General features: G+C 36.2%; 1 protein-coding gene across 4 annotated transcripts in view; it reads left to right on the plus strand.

Annotated features, from left to right (window-relative positions):
• The window catches only part of arhgap44b (Rho GTPase activating protein 44b), a 40,692-nt gene that overhangs the window by 12,808 nt on the left and 22,382 nt on the right, over window positions 1–5,502 (plus strand). The gene's annotated exons all lie outside the window — the stretch shown is intronic.

A 5,502-nucleotide genomic window follows, 5' to 3' on the forward strand; every position in this document is an offset into this window, starting at 1 on the left:
TGTGTGTGTATATATATATATATATATATATATATATATATATATATATATATATATATATATATATATATATATATATAATTCTGAGAATATTATATTTTCAGAATTATGTTTTAATTTCTGAAAATATTTTTCAGATATATATTTTTTAGAATTAAATTCATTTTCAGAATATTATATTTTCAGAATGGTTTTAATTTCTGAATTTTTCTCCCTATTTTTCAGAATTACATTTATTAATTTTTTTATAGGTTACATTTTAAGTAACTTTTTTTTAAGAAAATGTTTTATTAACTTTTTTAATGATCGTCTCACACGTCCTTGTCAATGTCATTTACATTAATGATTGTTTTCTTTGTGACATCTTGGACATTTTTATGACATTGAAGTTTAGTTTAGCTTCTCTGTCTTTTTGCATCACCTTGGATGGATTTTATTTTTCTCTGAGCTTGCAGTGCATTCTGGGATTGCTTTCTCGGACACGTAATGCTGATCCATGACAGGAACCCTATCATAGCTTGCCTTAAAATGCTTCGTACGATTATTTGTTCCAGTTTGAGATCACAGATCTTGATGTAAAGGTGCTCTGTTGATGGAGTTCTCGTGCAGCTGGCCTGAAGGCAGAGTGCAGGTGTGTTTGTGAAAGCGCAGGTGAACAGAAACACTACATTGTGAAGGTGAGGGCTGGATTACACACACCTGACGGCGTCTCCTGAGAGAACAGGTGTGAGTCTGACACAGGTAACGTGAGAGTGAGAATCCGGTTTAAGTCGCACACTCACAGCCGAGAGCTTTATTTAGCCGTCGGACTCTCACTGAACCCGTCGACACAGACACACACACACTCTCTCACACACACACACACACACACACACACACACAGTCTGACCTTCATCAACCTTTTTATGATGTGGAAGGTTAGTTTAGGTAGGCCTAATCAAATTTGAAAGATTATTAAGATTAGTTTATGATTTTTCATGAAACAAAATTATTTGGATTATTAAGAACTTTTATATATTGTACATTCAAGGTGTAAATAATATAATAAATGTTTACCTGATGATTATTGTGAAATCAAACCTTCTGCTGAAAATTGTGCAATGGTATGAAAATGTTTGAAACTGAAATGAATACTAATTCATATGTAATTATTACTAATTACATTTCAGACGTGGCATACTGTTTTTAATGCCTTTTGTCAAAGTCAGTTACTTACTGAACACTGAAATAACCAAATAAACCCTTTATAAGACCCTCACAACTGCTGCCCAACTCAATCTAATCTCTCAAAGCGTCTCATTCATAACCTGTCATGATAAAACCATAAACATCAGGTGTGACGCTGAGCGTCTGGAATATGATTCTGCTCTCTGAGGAGCCATTAGACGAGCCGGTGATATCCATCCATCTGTCTGTCTGTCAGTGTAAAGCGATATTTCCTCTGCTTATGACTGCAGTGAGCTGTAACTGAGAGCTCTGCCCCAGTTTGTGAAGTGAGTTTCTCTGGTGTTCAGATTTTGCTCCTCCGGACTCGTCCTCTTCTCCCTGTCCTGAAGGCTTTCGTTGCTTCTGCTTGTGCTTACTGTGGAGCTCCAGTCAGATTCAGACGAGTGATCGAATCGAGTGTAAAAACTCACACTCTCTGCTCTCTGAATCATTGTTTACAGGCCTCTGCTGTAGTGTGTGTGTGTGTGATACTGTCTCACTGCATCGAGTGTGTGTATGTGTGTGTGTGTGTGTGTGTGTGTGTGTGTGTGTGTGTGGACATATGGCAGGCTCCCATCAGCGTGTGTTTCTCTCCATCAGTGGTGTATGTTTGTGTCTGTGGAGCATAACGGATGCACATGTTCTCCTTCTGGAGTTCAACAAGCCTGTGAGCGAATGAAAAGAATCACACACACACACACTTGGAGTTTACGGGGACTCTTCATAGGCGTAATGGTTTTTATACTGTACAAACTGTATTTTCTATCACCCTACACCTAAACCTACCCCTCACAGGAAACTGCTGCCAATTTTTGAATTTCATAAAACACTGTTTTGTATGTTTTTTAAGCCTTTTGTTTTACGGGGACACAAGAAGTGTCCTTTTAAAAAAAAATGGCATTATGGTTTTGAAATTTTAGTTCAAAAGCCTGAGTATAGTGTTTTAGCAATCAAGAAGAACTGTAATATGATTCTTGAATATGAATCTTTGTAAGTTAGAGTAAATGTCATGTGAACATTGAGCTATAAATATCCCTCTGTTTTACCTCAGTGTGTGTGTGTGTGTGTGTGTGTGTCTCAGGGGAGTGGGTGTGTGTGTGTTTGTCTGTGTGTGTGTGTGTGTGTCTCAGGGGAGTGGGTGTGTGTGTGTGTGTCTCAGAGGAGTGTGTGTGTGTGTGTCTCAGAGGAGTGTGTGTGTGTGTGTGTGTCTCAGAGGAGTGGGTGTGTGTGTGTTCTCTGTGTTATTCTCAGGATGCTGTAATGTGAAGCGTGGTGTGAATCAGTGCTGCGTGTGACTGATTTCATGAGAATTCATAGAGACTCGTCCGATGTAGTGTTATTCTGTGTGTGTCCGCTGTATTTCAGTGAGAGACAACTCTGACTGTGTGTTTGTGTGATAACGAGAACCACACCTGCCTTTCGTGAGACACACACACACACACACACACACAGAGTTAGCAGACGAGCTTCAGCTTTAATCAGATTACACACATAAGAAGTCACTTTAGGTAACTGAGTGTCAAACACAGATGGGAAGAGCGCTGGTTAATGGTTGTTTGACGTGTGTTTGTTTGCTCCACCCAGCTGTGCAAAGACGAGCTCATGTCTGAAGAGGAATAACACCGCCTCGGAAAGTCCGATTTTATAACTGCATGCTCAGAAATGCTCAATTCCCACAGTCGTGAAAAACGGGGAAAATCAAGAACTTTAAAAACCGTGATTAATGCACAGCTGACTCTAAACATTTTTTACCCATTTGTCTTGAACAACTTTTTTTCTAATTTTCCAACAAGAAACCTGAGAAGCAACGCTGCATGTAAAAATAGTAGCTTGTTTTTAATATTTTGTTTTTAACTTATCCTTAAAACGCAGAATGATCTCGCAGCACAGTGAGACAAAATACACTCATATTAAAGACAATCTATGAAAACATAGAAATACTTACTTTCACGTTATTGTTTTTAACTTGTTTATACTTCAAACATGGACTTATCTTGCAAAACAAGACTTGATGTCTTATGCAGTGTTGAATATTTTAATAATAATATTTGATCATATTAAAAATTGTAATTGAATAAAAAGTTTTTTATTAATGCTCTGCTGGCCTTTAAAAATTCCTATCCAGTTTTCATGAATGACTGGAAAAGTCAGACATATTCTTAATATAATATTTAGTATTTTTGTCTATCTAAATATCTAAAAATACTTCAAACAAGATCAGTTCACTTGCTTAGACTGAATATAGCAATACTCAGCTCTAAAAGATCCAGTTGACTAGAGAAAGGGCTGTTTGTGAATACAATCTCAATAAAACTAAAAAAAGAAAGAAAGAAAAGGCATGGAAAAAAGCTCAGGTAGACTTAATGATAAACATTGATCAAATGCATCAACGTTCCTGCAACACATAATGCTATATTTAGCATATGGCATATCTGGATGTTGTAAAACACGGTAAATGACTCTTTCTGTTGATAACCGTACAGCAGATGAACAAACACCAGCATCACCGCATCGATTATCCCATCCGTGGAACATGTTTATGGTTGGAGGATCATAAATGTGGTCCAGTTCATCTAAATGTGTTTTCATTCATGATGATCTTTATTATTTGTTTGATTAATATCTCAGATGATGACATGCTCAGCTGTAAGTCATCATTATCGTAACCAAATTCTTCATATTTAATGCAGTGCTGCTTCTCAAACATGAACATGAGTGTGTGTTTATTCTCAGCTTTTATTTCGACTTTATTCTTGTAATTTAATGAATTTAATCACTCATTAAAATGGCTTTAATCTCGAGATGGTTTTATTTTTGTATTACTGCATGGCCCTAATCCTCTTCCGTATATATATTTATCTTGTTTCAAGATTTAAATATATATATATATATATATGGTTACACTTTATTTTAAGGTGTCTTTGTTACAGTGTAATTATACATATAAGTACTGAGCAATATTAATTAACTATATGTACTTACTACATGGTTAGGGTTAGGATTTGGGTTTGGCTTAGGGTTACTTGCATGTAATTATGCATAATTAATTGTTATTATAATAGTAATGTAACATGTGTAACAAGGACACCTTAAAATAAAGTGTTACCAAAAATATTTTAACCCCCAAAACAAGCAAAAATGCAAATTTAAAACGTAATGGAAATGAATACAATCCTATATTAAATATTATAATAGTTTATTATGCTCAGCCGACTTAAAAAAATTCTAATACAGTTTTCATAAATTTGAACTAAAGTGTGTTACACACATTTCATGAAGAAACTAAGAATCATATCAACTTCCGACATCCACTTTAACTATTTATTTACATTTTTACATTTTACAAAAAAGTTAAATAATCCATAATCCAGGATTTTTGCCGTATTGGAACATCTTATATCTTGTACTATTGGGTGATTGTGATTGTGTGTGAGACAACGTGCGTCTCTCAGGGATTCAGATCTTATAGAGTTGTTTAAGGCTGCCTGGATAACTGATTCTGTGTGTGTGTGTGTGCAATGTTTTGTGTGATTAATCTGGTGTGTATTCTGTATTGTGTGTTTGGGGAACCCGTCTTTCTGGTCCATGTAGTGAACACATCAGTTGTTTGTTTTGTATCAAACAGGTTGGAAGGATCCTGACAGACTTTAACTACAGCACACACACACACACACACACACACACACACACACACACTCTCACACACACACACACACACATCTCTGTCTATAGTGCGCTGATACTGCAGGACGTGTGTGTACTAGTCATGTGACACACTAGCATTGTGTGTGTATCTTGTTATTTTTTTCAAAAACGAGCATCTGGTTTCTTCTCGACATTCAAGGACGTCCACAATCAGAAAAGCAGGACGTGTGTGTACTAGTCATGTGACACACTAGCATTGTGTGTGTATCTTGTTATTTTTTTCAAAAACGAGCATCTGGTTTCTTCTCGACATTCAAGGACGTCCACAATCAGAAAAACAACACAAGTGTATGATATGTCCCAGTACGATAGATAACTATCCTAATGAGGAGTTGTTGTAATGCAGGTTTAGTTATTTTTGTGCCCATGTTGTTGTGTGATTTGTGTTTGTGTTTGTTTTTTATGTAATTTTATTGTGATATTGTGAAGCACTTTGGGCAACCTGGTGTTGTATTAAACTGTGCTATATAAAAAATAAAAAATAAACTAAACCTGTGTGTGTGAGTGTGAGTGTGTGTGTGAGAGTGTGTGTGTGTGTGTGTGTGTGTGTGTGTGTGAGTGTGAGTGTGAGTGTGTGTGTGTGAGAGTGTG

Source organism: Sinocyclocheilus grahami, unplaced genomic scaffold (assembly GCF_001515645.1).
Source record: "Sinocyclocheilus grahami isolate Dianchi unplaced genomic scaffold, SAMN03320097.WGS_v1.1 scaffold236.1, whole genome shotgun sequence".
NCBI classification, from domain to species: Eukaryota; Metazoa; Chordata; class Actinopteri; order Cypriniformes; family Cyprinidae; genus Sinocyclocheilus; species Sinocyclocheilus grahami.